Raw genomic sequence first — 16,672 nt, forward strand, 5'->3', positions numbered from 1 at the left:
TCCCTGATCTGTTCTGCCCTGCCAAGGAGAAGAGATTTCCTCTCCTCTGAAGAAGCTTATGAAGCAGTGGGAAAATGCCAGAGTCTCTTTTTAGAGAAATGTTAATGATGCCCAGAGAAGAGCTAATTTTGTGTCACGGACACAATTTTGTGCCAGTCTCATACCACTACACACCATGATCAAAGTCCCACGGCAGGGCAGCTATGTCTCATTTGGTCTGTGCGTATAAGTCTGGGGAGCAAGTGGCAGGAGTACGTGTGTCACCTTTTACTACAGCACCGTAACTGGAGTTATGATAGGTCAGGCATAGGTGTCTGAGGGTATGAGTGGGCACAGTGAGCACAGGTATTTAACTAGATTACTTAGCGGTTCACTGACTACATCCATCCAAGAGCTCCAGGGATGAATTTTCCCCATAACGCTGGGAAAACCTTAACAGCTTCAACATGCTTTTACCAGCCTGACAAATTCCCAGCTCTTAAATGTTTGGTGATCAAACTCTTTAGAGCTGCATGGACCAACAGGGAGCACAGCAACTGCCAAGGGATTAGATCAATGATTCATCTAGCATCCAAGGCCAATACCAGATGTTTAGAGGAGGGTGTAAGACCCTATAATGGGCAATTATGCAACTACATACTGACAGAACTCTTCCCAAACTTCCCCCTTATCCTCAGGCAGTTAGTGATTGCCTTTTGTCCTGAAGCAGGATGGTAAATATCACAGGCCCATTTTATTCTAGTCAGACTAGGGACCGAATGGCTAGGCAGCAGTTCTGTGGAAAAGGACCTAGGGGTGACAGTGGACGAGAAGCTGGATATGAGTCAACAGTGTGCCGTTGTTGCCAAGAAGGCCAATGGCATTTTGGGATGTATAAGTAGGAGCATAGCCAGCAGATCGAGGGACGTGATCGTTCCCCTCTATTCGACATTGGTGAGGCCTCATCTGGAGTACTGTGTCCAGTTTTGGGCCCCGCACTACAAGAAGGATGTGGATAAATTGGAGAGAGTCCAGCGAAGGGCAACAAAAATGATTAGGGGTCTGGAACACATGACTTATGAGGAGAGGCTGAGGGAACTGGGATTGTTTAGTCTGCAGAAGAGAAGAATGAGGGGGGATTTGATAGCTGCTTTCAACTACCTGAGAGATGGTTCCAAAGAGGATGGTTCTAGACTATTTGCAGTGGTAGAAGAGGACAAGACAAGGAGTAATGGTCTCAAGTTGCAGTGGGGGAGGTTTAGGTTGGATATTAGGAAACACTTTTTCACTAGGAGAGTGGTGAAACACTGGAATGCGTTACCTAGGGAGGTGGTAGAATCTCCTTCCTTAGAAGTTTTTAAGGTCAGGCTTGACAAAGCCCTGGCTGGGATGATTTAATTGGGGATTGGTCCTGCTTTGAGCAGGGGGTTGGACTAGATGACCTCCTGAGGTCCCTTCCAACCCTGATATTCTATGATTCTATGAATATAACTGTGGATATTCTGATCATCCATATAAATAGCTCATCCATTTTGAAATCCCATTAAGCTCTTTGCTTCAATAGTATCTTGTGGCATCAAGTTCCACAGACTAATTATGCTATAAAAACCATTGCTTCATCCCAGTTTAAATGTGTTGCTTTTCAATTTCACTCTTCTTCTATTATGACAGATGACAATCAGGGGCCCTCAGCTGGCCCGCTCTTATTTCCGGTAGATACTCTGAAATGAGTTGAGTAAAATTGAACGCAGTGCACTTGCCAACCGTAGAAGGGGGCTGAGGTGCTAGGCAGACACCTTGTTTTAATAAGATGGGAGAACAGAGGGAAAGTGCAAGTTAATCTGTCCCTCGTGACTGCCAATGGGACAACATGCACCGCTGGCCAGGGCAGACAGCTCCAAGGAGCATGTAGCCCATGCACATTGTGCAATTCACACTACACTAGTGGTTCTCAACCTGCAGGCCACTTGCAGCCCACTCAGCACACAGCTGCAGCCCATGTGACATCCACAGGGCCATAGAGGTGTACTGCATGAAGACCACAATGGTAAATAGGTTGAGAACCACTGCACTACACAAACACACAGGCCTACAACTGTTGTACAGGCACTGGTTCAGCAGACAAGAGGGATTTACCCGAAGGTGGCGAGAGTTCAAAGGGGGGACTGCGGAGTCTCTCATTTACCCAAAGTTATTTCCTCATCCTCGTTGTGCATTGAAACTGTATGGTGATGACAATGCACCAAAGCCACCTTCCCCCTCCTAGCCCTTGAGAACCTGCCACCACAAGCTGGTGCTCTGTATTCCATTCAGATCGCTCTTTGTTAGCTCGGCACAGAAATCGGAGCTGCTACTCAGACAGAAAGCCTCCATCCCATGATAAACAGCATGAACTATTTATAAACCTGAAAATGTCTTTATTATTATTTTTCCCCCAGAAAAATCTTACACAATACTGTTAACTACACCCCACCAAGGACTCGCAGGTCTGCAGCGCTGGTATCGCTTCCTCAGGCAGTGCCCAGTGGAACAGATGGCAGTGTGGGTGTTAGGTACCAGCCTCCTGGCAATATGAACATCTGTTACCGTTAGAAAATGCTAATTGCCGTCAATCAGGACAGCACCTATCCACATTTACATGCAAGCACAAAAAAAATTACGCCTAAATTTCTCTGAGCACAACACTCACTGCATGCTAAGTAACTGGAGCAACTCAGATGCTGCAAGCCAGCCTGGTATGAGTGGCTACAGTTCAGATGTACCACGCCCAGGCTGGACTTACCCAGCTTACCCAGTGCAATGCAAATGGCTTGAGAGCTAGAAAGGAATGGTAGTCTCTTGCTCCCCTTTCCTCCTTCCGTATTTCTGGGATTTGAAATCACAACACCAACTGGCCCCACTCTTTAATTTCCAGTGCAGGCAGGAGCCATGTCTCTTTAAATCTCAGCATCCGGTGCATATCAGAGGAACGAATCCTGCTAAAATGCATTGAGGGAAGACACTAAAGCTTCTCTACAAGCTCTTCTCTCTACAAGCTCTTCAGGATAACTGGGTATTCCTCTGTTGTCTGATTAAAACCCCCCTCTGCAGCTTCCCTCCCATCTGGCAATGGGCAGGGGCACACTCCTATTAGAATTTACACCCCCTCGTGCCAATTCGGTCCATGAACTCTAAGACGTTTATTGTTGGTGTGGTTCTCTCCCTCCCCACACCAACTCCTTTTGGTTAAAAATTCACATTTTTCCAACACGACTCTGCAACACAAGTTCAAGCTACCTCAGAAGCGCTCTATTGCCTACTGCCAAGGGGTCCCAGGGAATAATGTCTAGTATGCCATATCTTCGAGTGCAAGATCTTTGGGGCAGGGACCATTTCATATTCTATGTTCAACAGAGAGTCAAGCACACTGTTGGCACTCAGATAATAATGGCCCTAGATATTTTTATGCAACTCAATCCTGACCTTTGGCAACCCCTGCTTTTCCAGGCTTATTAGATCTCCAAACACCTTCAGCTAATCCTCCATAGTCCTTCCCTGCAGTACCTCTTGCTATTGTAAAGCAGAGTGTCCTCAGCAGAGGCTGCCAAAAACTCTCCAAAGCCTCCAAAGAGGGGGGCACTTGTACTAATGGGTTTGGGTCAACAGTGCATTACATCGAGATGATCTATTTCATTTGAGAGTTATTGGAATATAGAGCACCCACCCCTAGTCCTGCTCCCTTCCACATTATCCACAATATAGGAACAAGGAGACTCAGCAAAACATTACTACATCTCCAGAGAGCACACATAAGAACATAATGGCCCACTGGGTCAGAGCAAAGGTCCATCCAGCCCAGTATCCTGTCTTCCAACAGCAGACAGTGCCAGGTGCCCCAGAGGGAATGAACAGAACAGAATCCATCCCCTGTTGCCCATTCTCAGCTTCTGGCAAAGCATATCAAAGAACAAAAATGGCACCAACATCATTTATCAGCTCTGTCCCCAGAAGTTATATTACGGGTCATATCTGACCTAATACTCTGTAATGTGGGAGGGGCCTTAGCTCTGCTAGCAGGTGTTGGAACCCTACAGAGAACTGCAGCTGAACTCTTGCCGGCTCACTGGAGCAGGTGTGGCACATTGCACTCCATCAGGAATATAAGAAGGTGGAAGTAGTCCTTTGGCCAAAGGAGCTAGGACTTGAGGCAGATACCTTCTCAGGGAAGGAACCCAAGGCACAGCCACACCTAAGGAAAGGGCTTATGCAAGGCAAGGGGGCAGATTTTAGGTGTTTGCTTGGAAGTAGCTTTCTGCAAGCCAGATCTCAGGAAGGGTAATGCTTGGAGTGTACAGTAAGTGTGCAGCGTTCATCTGGAGCTGAAAGGGGACCCCACCACCTTAAAATATGAAATAGCAGCATCCTCTGCATTTGCCTAGGACAGGGTATCAGCTATCAATCTGTGATCAAACCCATGCTCTAGTCTGGAATACTCCACCACCACCACCTTCGAGCAGCCCTGGCTGGTCCCAGACTTAGCGTGCTCTTGCGCAGGCAGACGTGTGTATGTTCCAGAGTGAGGTCAGTTAGTTCAGTCCACTTGTACCATTTGGTGAGCACACTTGGTTGTGGAAACCACACAGGCCCCAATTTACCTGGTGTCACTAACTCCAGCCCAAGGGCTCAACAATTCAGTAAAAAAAAAAAAATCCAGCTCCCCCATGAGGCCTATAAGGGGATGTCTACACAGCAGAGAAAAACCCCACAGTTGGCCCATGCCAGCTGACTTGGGCTTGTGGGGCTGTTTCACTGCCATGTAGACTTCTGGGCTTGGTCTGGAGCCCGGGCTCTGGGACCCTCCCACCTCACAGGGTAGCCATACCCTTAGACACAGGAGTCAGCCCTGCCGGTGAGTTTTTGTAAACTCGTCAGGGCAGGGACTTGTTATTGTGCACACCACACAGTGCCAAATTCCCTTCCCGATGCGAAACAAGCATCACACGATAGTCACAGCATTAGTGTTTTGAAGACATCATAAACAAGTTACTTTGAAAGTTATCGGTGTTAAAACAGCTCACAAAATAGCTCAGCTGGTAAGAAATTTACAAGTTAAAGCATCAGTAATCCCCTTCACACCATTACTGGGTGACCATGGAACTACAACCCACCTGTCAGCACTGGCTCCTGCTCCCAGTTCCATGGGATCTCTCACCCCAAAGAGCAGAGGAGCTCTGGCAAAACAGATCCATGCTGCACAAGTCTTCCAGCGCACGCCTACTGCTGAGGAAACACTGTCTCTCCCTTGAGCCTTTGCGCAACCAGGGCCTCACCTGCTGTCGCACCGTGTCCAAATCGCCATCCACCACACACCCTAATTTCCAGCAGGAAAACAATGCGAAGCAGCTTCCACTCCCCATGCGGGGTTCAAGGGCTTACATGTCAGATCTCAGTGACTCCTGCTCTCCTGCCCCGCCCCGGGATAACTGGTGAAATGGCGCGCGCCGCGTTCACTCTGCTGTCCGAGGACGCCGGGCAGAGCGAGATGTGGCCCCTTCTCCCCCGCCGCTGCGGTGGCTGCAGAGATCCCCCTCTCTCTCTTCACCTGCATTTCCAGGAGCAAATCCCTCCACTTCTGGGGCACAGAATCGCTCCCGTCGCCACGGGGTTGTGGGAGGGGGTGCAAGGGTACCCTCCCCGCAGGTGCTGAGGGGGCCGAAGGAGAATACCACTCTCTTCCAGCAGGCTCTGGACCCCTCCCCATCCATTTCCTGGAGGCCGGGGCTTTCTCTGCCCCCTGCTCACGGGCCCGCTGGTTCGCCCTGGCTTCCCCCACGCATCCGCCCTTGTCTATCTGCCCCTGGAGGGGACGCTACCCCTCCCCCAAACTGGGCCAGGGCTGAGGCTCCCCTCCCCCCGGCTCTGACCAACTGCCACTTCCAACTGCCACGGAAGCTTCAGGTGCCAACGTTCCACCTGCCGCAGTGCTGCTCCCGAGCTGATCCAGGAGAGGGGCGAGGAAGGGGGCTTAAAACGCGTATCTGCTCCCAAGCCGTCACTCCTCCCTGTATCCTTCTGCTCTCGTCACGTCACTGGAACTCCCTAGCCAGGCTTGCGCGCCGCACAGGAGAGAAGTGCCTTCACAATGAGCCCCCCCGGCTCAAAGGGGTGGGTTATCAGGACAGCGGGGCACCATCTCACTCGAGCCGTTGCACGTCCCCAGCAGGGTGCTGGCGCTGTGCAAGTGGGAGGTGATAGTAACCCTTGCAGCCCTATATGGCACTGGGAATTCAGCCCATCTACATTAGCTTCCCCACGCTTCAAACGCTGGTCAGACAGAGGCGCCGCTATCTGAGAGCCAGTTCCTGTCTGGTGCAAAGCAAGTAGGGACCTTATTCTAGTTCCCAGTGCACAAGGGTCCTCTTCACAAAAGCTGTCAGCACAGTCAGCATTAGCCGGGCAGGGCCAACATGCACTGGCAGGGAGCAGTTTGCCCAGCCATTGCAAGGACTGTCCTGCTCTGGGGACAGACCAGGTGGGTGTACCCCGGTCTTCAGGGCCCTCCGCCTGGTACCGCAGAAGGGTGCTTTTTTAAGAAAATGAAGTTACAGAGGGATATATATATATATATTTTTTTTTAAATCTTCGCAACTGATTCAGAGCCTGGCTCTGCCCACCTGACTCACAAACCTGCTCCTTTGGCTCTGGTGAGACAGCTCATGTGAGCAAGGAAACATGGGCCAGTGCTTGCAGCTGCCATAATCTTAACTTACCTCCTCATCACTCCCTTCACTTGGGGCTTCCAGCTCAGCCAGCCGCACCACCCCGTGGAATCCACCACGCCAATTCAATGAGGTCACGTCCCACGGTGATGTCTTGCCCAATCATACACACTGCAGAAGCACCATCTCTGGCCTTTAGAGAAAGCCCAGCCTGGCCCAGAACTTCTCCTGAGAGAGAGAGAGATTGCCCCACAGGCTGGGGAAGTGGTGGTACAAGGTTTGGGAGCTCTCAAGACATTTCCAAGAAGACCCTAAGCACACATGCATTATCTGGCTCTCATTATAGAACTGTAACGTGTTGGGGGAGGCAGGTAAACACAATATATAGTTCATTCCCTTGTAACCATTACGTAATGGTTACCGGGCTTTGGCTCCTTCCCCTGGTCCACCCCACATCCCTCCTCAGGATTGGCTTCCTGACTAACTCCCACTGGTAAGAGCAGGTTGTAGCACCACGGCTTCCCGCTGCTCCAACCATTACTCAGCAAGTGAGGGAATCACTCCGTGCTCCAAGGTCACTCAAAAACACCATCTGTCCATGCACTGCATGCCGCTCCCCCAGAGAGCGTGCGAGAGAGAAATTATTCCAATACGCTGAAGGCCACCTCCCCTTTCCCCCACCCTCCATTCTAGAGGCAGCCAACACAAAGTCAGTCCAACTGCAGTTACAGAGTGCTAGCTTGGTCCGGACTGGGGAGAGCCTGTGGATCTTAACACCAAGATAGCTAGTGAGCCTAAGGCAGCTACAGCATCCCCTGGCCAATCTGCAGCTCCCCATATAGCCCTCTGGCACTAGGTGTGCTGAGATCCCCCCCTCCTATATCATCACCCAATTACAAAGTCGGAAGAAATAACAGTCCTCTGGCCCTGGGACAGGGCAGGTGCTACTCTCTGTGCTCATGAAGGGGAGTGCACAGTCTCGCCTCCTCACGCCCACCCTGAGAGCCTCCCCTCCAGTCCCTGCTGCTTCCAGGCAAAGGATAAACACAGGAGCCTCCACCCGACAAAGTCCCAAGACATCAAACAAAGGGGATGGAAAACCCCCTTTCACCATGCAGCTGAGCATAGCCCCAAGGAGCAGAGAGACTCTTCGGGTACGTCTACACTGCAATGTAAACCCAGGGTTATTTGGACTCAAGTGAGCTCACTTTGCAAAAGGCTTGATTGGTTCGCTCTCCATTGCAAACCCAGGAGGCTCTCTGACCGTGTACTTGCAGACTGGTGATCAGAACAGAATGGGTTAATGCAGACCTGAGCTGCTGCCGTTTGCAAAGTGGGGGTGGCTTCTGTTTTCAATAGAGCTGATCGCAGATTGTTGGGCTAGAGAGGACTAAGGAAATTGTCCCGTGGAATTGTGGGATACTTCCAGATGACTCCTGGGACCCGTGTCAAGCGGGGCTGCATCTACACTGCAAAGCAGTAGGGCTCGGACCTTGAGTCCTGGCTTAACTCGAGCTCAGAGCCCCCAGCCCTGCAGAGTCCTGGGATCTTGAGTCCGAGCCCTGGGTTAGCACAACTGCAGTGTAGACACAAGGGGGTTAGGCTCAAGCCCAGACTTATGTTTCAGTGTAGATGTACCCACAGTGTGCACAGCAGCTAGCCACCCCAACTGTACAAGCAATAGTCCACCCACAGAGGCAGCCCAGGCCCACTGTTGTGCTTGAGAGACTACCTCATTGACATCAACACATGCCCCCTACCCACACCCTTGCCAAAAAGGAAGCACATTTGGTTGACAAACAACACTCTGGGAGAAAGTGTTTCAAGTGAGCAGAGCTGCTGGGACGCAGACAGGCTGCCTCTAAATATGAATGCTCCAGCCAGACAGGTGCTGGGAAAAGCTCCAGGCCAAGAGGGGAGGGCAAGCATCTTGTTCAGACCCATCCTTTAGATCTTGCCATGAGCGTTACACATTGCCAAAGACAAAATACATTCACATAAGCCAAAGTTCTGGCTCTCAAGCACAGCCTGCTCCGCCAGGCTGGGGAGGGAGGAATGCCCCCCAAAACAGCCGAGTGAAACAGTGCCCTGCAGCCACTACTCTACTCTCCAGCCTCCTGCACAACCCCGTTTGCAGGGGCAACGGAGCAGCCTTGCGGGATACACTGGCCCTGCCCTGTCCGTCCCCAACTCTGAAACGCACCCCTCCCCCTGCACAAACCATGGTCAAAAGGCCCTTCAGAGCCACAGAGAGGGGGCAGGAATGACCTCAGACATGTCCACTCCACACATATTATTTATAATTCAACTCACACCCAAAGCAAGACACAGCGTGAGCTCCCATGGCATCCAGACCATTCACAGACACCACAGGAGCAGCATCTCTGGCCACACTGCCTCGGCATTCCCCCCAGGTAGAAACACATTACCAGACAGGCCAGGGAAGTGGGATATTTATGGGGAGTTGGAGTCACCTGCACCCTGAAATGGGTATTAAGCCATATTCACCATTCCTGGGTTGCCATATGTATATCTAAGGATATCGCAATGAGAAACCCATTTTTAACAAAGCCTTGCACACAGCACCTCTTTGTCCCATTTGCACCCACATAGCCACTAGCTGCCCACCCCCTACCATTCCTGTTCTCTTGGCCAGGACACAAACCTTTCAGGCTGTGTTGCTTTAGGTTCTTCTAAACTAACAATTTGAGTTCAAGCCAGTTCTGAACAAAGAGATGGCAAACTGTGACCTCAGAGATAACTCAGTCAAGAAATAAGCGTTTGACTTTGGTTTAGTTGCCATCTTATTGAGGGAAGTTCTTCAAGAGTGCCTAATGGATTTAGGAGCACACATACCATTTAAAGCCAATGGGATGTGTAGCTATTCAGAAATGTTCAACATCTCCCAAAAAGCCCTACTCTCACGTGTCGCAGCTGTGAAATACACCTTCTGATGAGAGAACCAGCAGCGCTAGCTATTCTTTGTGAGCAGTAGTAATAATCAGTTCTTAGCACTTTTCATCCAGAGATCGCCGCACCAGTCTCCCCATTGTATACAGAGGGAAAGTGATTTGCCCAAGGAGACATGGTGAATAAGTACTAGAGGTGAGAACAGAACCCAGGAGTCCTGTGTCTTATCCAGTGGAACAGAGTGCTTTGGCAACGCTAGAGCAAGGGATTCTCCCATCTCTGTGTCCTGCACAGGTCTGTGGTGCCCTGAATATTCCTAGCCCAGGAATCCTGCACCGGCACCCCAGCCCATGGACTCGCCTTTGTGGTCCCATTGTTGTGTTGCGAGATTGTTTCCATACGGGAGCAGCCAGCAGAGCCGCCAGCTCCCAGCTCTAGTGCTTAACGCTACATCTGGAAACTCTTCTCACCCTTAATTGTTCTTAATGCTTTAACACACCGAGTGACTAATAGACACTAATTGGGCGGCTTTAGCAGTGAGAGCACGCAAGGAACATGGCTGGCAGCGCCCTCTGTGCCGAGCTGGTACTCTCCCAGCCGTATATCTGCCATCACATTACAAACATCATAAATCACCAGCAAAAAAAAAAAAAAAAAACTAGACTAATTCTCTCCGTTGTCCCCCTGCAAAGAGAGGCACAGAGCCTGAACCCTGAGTGCAGCAAAGACAACTTGAGACAGAAGCAGACAGCTTCTCTGACCACTTTCATTACTTCCAAAACCATCACAATAGCCTTAAACACAACGCCACCCCTCAAAACCATCCCACCACAGCGCTGACTCACATCGCACGGCAGCCACTCGCTCAGCGACGTTTGGTTCCACCGCAGGTAGTTATGAGCTGTGCATTCTGGACCGGTCATTGAAGCTCCACGGGGGTGAGTCAGCTTCCACACAGAGCCTGACTGGATCCCCCCCCCGGCAATCTAACTTTCCGAAAAAGGCTCCTTTGTGCCCAGAACATGCCGTTCTCCATCACTCCCTCAACAACATCCCACAGCACAGGACCTCTCTCCAGTGGCGTTTAGCACAGGATTTGGGGAAGCACACACTTCACCGTTACTGCTGATGCAGGCAAAGCTCCACTCCTGCTCAACCCACTTTTACATGCTGGGTACCTCCTGCGTTGGGTTCTGGCTTAACCTTCTGACCTCAAGCAGACACAGGAAGACAAGTGATGGATGGGCACAGGGGGCACAGTAACTTTCAGAGGATTTATGGGTAGCAGGATGGCACTGCTGGGGAAGAAGAAATGTGTTGTAGCAAAAGGGCTCAGGGTTTTACTACCAGGTTATGAAGTTGGAAGAGACTTGTGGATATTTGGCATAGGGCTGCAGTGGTCTAGTGAGTTATGAGCTTAGGGCCAAGAGTTAGAACTGTTGGGGTCTATTCCAGGTTTGCCACAGACTTGCTGTGTGACCTTGGGTGAGCCACTTAGTGTCAGTGAGCCTCAGTTTTCACATCTGTAAAATGGGGATGCCACTGAGCCATCTTTGCAAAGCATCTTGAGATTCCCAGGGGCTTGCTAAGTGTCAAGTATAATCATCATTATTGCACACCCCATGACCGCAACACTAGCTAGCACAACTGGTACTGTCTGCTCCAGACCAGCCTAAGATGTAACTAACAGGGAACAGAGCAAGACAGGGCTGGAAGGGACCTCCTGGGTTGAGTCTAGTCGTCTGCTATGGCAGGCAACCCCACCATATAATCCTATTCATACATTTATCAAGTTCCTTCTTCAAACTAGTTGGGTTGTTTGCCCCCACTCTTCCTAGTGGGAGGTTGTTCCAGAACCTCCCTTCTCTAATAATGAGAAATCTTCTAATTTCCAGCCTACGGTTCTGCCTACACCACCGCCGATGCCACTCAGGGGTGTGAATATCCCCACCCCGAGTAACACATGTTACACCGACGTAAGCGCTCCTGTGCACAGGGCTATGCTGCTCACAGAGGTGGGTTTTTACGGCAAGGGGAGAGCTCTCCCGTCGGACAGAGCATCTGGTGAAGGTGCATATGTACAGCGTTGCACCAGCAGAGAGTATCAACACAGCTGCGTCACTGCAGCGCTGTACTTATAGACATGGCTTAAACGCATTCCTGGACAGTTTGTCCCCATTTGTTCTGGCGCCAGCATTGTCCTTTAGCGTCAATAGCTCCTCGCCCTCCCTGGGGTTTACCCCCAACGTGTTTATAGAGAGCAATCCGATCCCCCCGAGCCTTCTAGGCTGAACAAGCCAAGCTCCGTTAGTCTCCTCTGGTCAGCTCAGCTCTCCACTGCCCCGATCATCCTAGCAGCCCTTCTCTGCACCTGCTCCACTCTGAATTCAGCTTTCTGGAAGTGGGGGAACCAGAAGTGCACACAGTTTTGCAGGTGAGAACTTGCCAGTGCCTTGTACAATGGCATTAGTATTCCCCTGTCTCTACTGGAAATGCATCTTTGGATCGCACTTACCTTCCTCACAGCTGCATCAGTCCTCCTGTGATTGACAAGTACACCCAGGTCTCCTCCTCTGCTGTTTCCAACTAGAAACCCACAGCCTACAGCAGAAAGTCTTATTATAGGGCATGACTCTGCACGATTACATTTCATCCCAGGGTGTTGGGCCGGCTGGTCATTCTGTTGGGGGATATGTCCTTGAGCAGACAGCCCCTCAAGGCCAAGCCCTTTGGCTCAGTGGCTCTGGAGGGGGTGTGGAGGCCTGGCCTGCATGCGCACAGGACCGGCTGTTCTTACCCGCACATGCTGCACTAGCAGCAGCACGGCTCTGGACTACATCTTACAGGCTGACAGGTCAGAGGCGGAAGGCAGCTGCCCGCTATCCAGGCTGCCAGCTCAGCCTCCTCTGCAACCCTGGGAGCACTGAAGTTGCACTGCAGTAGGAAATAGTTCACTGAAGTTGCACTGCAGTAGGAAATAGACTCAAATCTGGTTACATAGGGGCTAAGCCTCCCTGGCCATGTTTTCTATAAATCTCCCGGAATTTATTATATGATAACTAGCCTGCAAAAGCTAAATTAAATCCACAGCCAAGAAACTGACTTTCAAGCGTGACCTAATTTACTTTCTTGAAGAAGGGGGAGGAGCTGAGGGGGAGGGATGGGGTAATACCTAGACGACCTCTCTTTGCAGCTGCTCACACCTTCCTCCTCCCCCTCCTCCTCCTCTCTGCAGCCTCACCAGCCACTTTGGGGATGGAGCTGCACAGCCTTTCATGTCTAAGCGGATCTAGCACTCCCACTCACCGGAACAAAAGCACCTCAAGGGCTCCCCTTTTAGATGTTTTTTCCTTTAAGAAGCACTTTCTTCCCGGGGGGTTCCATCAGATTTCAGACTGACAGAGAGTATATTTGCCAAAGCTAAGTTACACTGTGTTCTCTCCTTGATCCAGGCCGTTTCTCCACCCCATTAACCCAATCTTCATGCAAAGCACCCAGCATCCTCACTTGAAGTTTGTGGCTTAGAAACCAACACCCTCTTGCAAGGCCTCAAGCAAGAACAAGCCCCTTCGCCCCCCACATGAGAGGGGGTTGAAGGATAGCAAGGAAAACAAGACAGCGAAAATGTGGGTGGGGAGATGCTAGGGGTTTGGAGAGTAATGGGGTGTAATGCTCTAGCCCAGAGGTTTCCAGACTGTGAACCATGGAGGCCTGACTGGCCACACGCAGCCGGCTCCTTCTCCTTGTTTCCAGTGGCTAAGGCTAGGTCTTCACCACAAGAACAGGGACATTTTGACTCAATGGGAAAAACCAGAGAAGCCCAGACACAGGTTGATTTTACCTCAGTGTAGTTGAGATCAGCCCTATACTCCCCACCTGGGGTGTTAACCTTGCCTACTTGGAGGTAACGACCACCTGAACCTCGCCTCCACTAGGGGAGAGCTCACTGGATGTCAAATACGCACCTATTGCTGCAGTGAATACCTAGCCTGAATCATAGTAAGAGACGCCACCTGTACATCAAACACTTCCCCCGGGTTATGATGTGACTGTAAACTGTGGGAGAGGGGGGTCCATTGGATGGCCCATAGGAGGGGAGGTGCCCACAAGACACTCAATCAAAGGCTGCCCAACACACCAGATGGAACCAAAATAGCTCAGCCACTAACTTGCTCTGGAATAGAAGTGACCTATTTCAGTGTTGCTTAAGTGGGTAAAAAACGACACAAGCTAAGTCAACGTAAGAGATTTATAGTGGGCCAAGACCAACCGCAAGAGTCTGGCACGGAAACACCATGTTGTGCGAGCTAAAATCCATTTATTATGTGGTGCCAGGTTGTGTGCAGACCAGCCCTAAGATGTGCTCCCTGGGTGAAAAAGTCTGAGCACCCCCTGCTCTAAGCTTCCACCTCCATGGGATGCAAGTCTGGTGATCTGAGCCTACTCCTTTTGCCCAGTGACTGAGACACCTCTATGCTTTGGTACAATTCAGAATGACTGGCAGCCTCTGCTCAGGAAACACTCACGACTGCAAGAACAGGGATGCAGGATACAAGCTAGGACTGAGGTGCATCAGCAGAGCTGTGTGTGGGGTGCCCTTGGACCACAATAGCTAGCGGGGCTGCGAGAGGACTGCAGTGTACTGGCAGAGTAAGAGTGGGGGTTAGGGCAGGAATAGCCGAGTGCTGCTGTTCTGGACCAAGGCGCACCGGCAGAGTTGTGTGTGGGAAGCCTGCATAACAATGCCTGCCCACACGACGCCTGCTTGTAGCCAGCGTGATCAGAACCTCACTTGCATGAGCAACATCATCCACCCAAAGTTTGGTAAGAGACTAAAAAGCTTCAAGGTGATATACAGAGCTCAGCGTCCTTTGCTCCCTTCAGACTGATTAATGCAGCTAGGGAAATATGCCTGGGCAGCCTCTTCACAGAGGCAAGGCTTCTCTTTAATCTGTCTCTCAGGGTGACCTCTGCCCCCAGCACAGGGATGAAGATTCTTAAAATCTTGTTCCTTATTTTACGATTTCAGGGCATGCACTTGAGATTGACAAAAGAACGGAGAAATTAACGTGCAAAAAGCAGCCACTGCAAGGCAGAGAGATGCACAAAAGCCAGCCTGCTGAGCCTCGTGCTCCTCAGATACACAGCAGCAGGCTAGCTGGGGAGGGCCAGGCTGTTCCCACCTCCCAGAAACAAAAGGGACCACGAACTCCTGCTGCCAAAAGGTTACACGGATGTGATGGAACAGAGCCACTGGGTCTGGCTTTGGCCCTTCTGAGGAGATGTCTACACTAGATGATTTTTTTTTTTTTAACCTGGGGGTGGCTGCGACTAGCTATGTCAAGGTAAAAACTACCTGGTCTCTGCTAGGATTTCACAGTGAGATCATGATCTCCAAGTAAAGACAATTTTGGGGGGAGCGGGGCACTAAAGACATAGCCACTTCGGCATCTAAGAGGCCCTTACAGCCAGCTCTCCAGATCAGATCCTGTAAGGAAAGGCCACATTTCCAAACCCGGATGTGCGGTCTGCCTGGACAAACAGGCACAGTGGAGCAAAAGGGTCCTTCTGCATGTGCAATAGGTCGCCCCAAGCACACAATTCAGACAGTTCTGGAAAACCCACCCAAGACGTGACACAGGCCCAGCATCAGTACTCGGGGTGGACTGTGAAACAGGTCTTTGCAACTGCGGGCAGAGGGGAGGGGCAACCAATTCTGCTCCACTAAAGGTAATGAAAATGGACAGAAAACCCCTTTTGCTGGCATTAGGCATCTTTTCCATCTGCCACCAGCTGAGGTCAGTGCTCTCGAAGTCACAACTTCCAGAGACCGGCCTTGCTCCATCTGTGATCCTGCTCCACCCCAACCAGTAGGTCAGAAGCCCAGCTCTGCCTGGCCACACCACAATCCTCCCAGGACGCAGCCGCACTTCATTGCTGTACTTAAGGCTGGAAAGGAAAGATACTGAGGGCTGGCCTAGGGGAGAATGTAGCAGTAGTGTAACCGAAGGTGTGAATGTAAATCCATCTTGTTAAACTGGTGTAACTGAGCAACGAACTGGAGAGGGGAGACGAATTGAGGTGAGGGGGGATACTACAGTGAGAAGGGGCCATATACATACTTCCACAGACACACAGGGGAAGGGGGCGGGGGGAGCTACGCCACAGGGAACAGAGACAGTAATTGACAGCGGATCTCACAGATGGGTCGTGGACAGAGAACGTTAGTTTTGCATTATGTATGTAATGGCACATGCACATTTGTGCGTGACGGTGCAGGGGTGTTGGCGTGTGGGTGCATGCGCGCACCTTGGTAATTCCTCCTCTTTCTCAGTAAGATTTTCCAGGTCTGTACTTGGAACAAAGCTTCTCCCCAGGCTGAGAACTATCTACAAACAGCTGGGGAGACAGCAGCCAGCAGGATAAATGCCCCCTGGATGTGCCCTCATGTCTCATCCTCCCACCAGGACCTGAACACTGACTCAGGGCCAGATCCTTCCTGCAGTCTTTCCCCTGAAGGTTCCCACTGTCCAGCTCCCTTCACAAGGGGCTGGAACCAGGGCACCTGCACAAACGTGGATGTGAAGTCCCCCTATACTGGAATGCTTGTGTAAGATTTCCCAGGGGAGTGCAGCACGCACACTCCTGCTCCCCACAGCACCTAGAAGGTAAAATCTCATGTCCCAGCTGTAGAACACCCAGTTTCCCCCACCTCCATTCTGCTCAGCAGAAGAGTCTCACCTCCAAGGAGGGGCACCTCTCACTGAGGGCACTGTGGGTCTGGGCCTGGTGCCGTTAATTCACGAACTTTGCTGGCCCTCAGAATCGGAGGCAAGAGCCGTCAGGGTCTCCGTGGCAACTTCTGAACCTGAAAGAAAGAGAGGGAAACTCCAGATCCTGTTCCCATCCCAGTGTCCTCATCAGTAATAAAGGAGGGAGGAGGATGCAGACGGCAGAAAAGCTCAGTTGTTTCTAAATGGCACAGTTTCCATGTGGCAACACAGACTTAATTAAGTCTCTTTTATTATTATTAGAATATGAGTGCCTCATGGGTAGCAAACCGCTCTGAATCCCACTTGCATTGG

At 51.0% G+C, this 16,672-nt stretch overlaps 1 protein-coding gene across 9 annotated transcripts in view; it reads right to left on the minus strand.

Annotated features, from left to right (window-relative positions):
• The window catches only part of RBFOX3 (RNA binding fox-1 homolog 3), a 345,196-nt gene that overhangs the window by 233,771 nt on the left and 94,753 nt on the right, over nt 1-16,672 (minus strand). For 7 of the 9 annotated variants that reach the window (XM_074971592.1, XM_074971600.1, XM_074971601.1 and 4 more), the window contains exon 2: nt 16,329-16,455. The gene's annotated coding sequence lies outside the window, so the exon portion shown is untranslated. Of the gene's footprint in view, nt 1-6,728; nt 6,906-12,102; nt 12,189-16,328; nt 16,456-16,672 lie in introns of those variants that run through there. The other 2 variants (XM_074971595.1, XM_074971597.1) reach the window with 2 other exon arrangements.

Source organism: Natator depressus, chromosome 14 (genome assembly GCF_965152275.1).
Source record: "Natator depressus isolate rNatDep1 chromosome 14, rNatDep2.hap1, whole genome shotgun sequence".
NCBI lineage: Eukaryota > Metazoa > Chordata > Testudines > Cheloniidae > Natator > Natator depressus.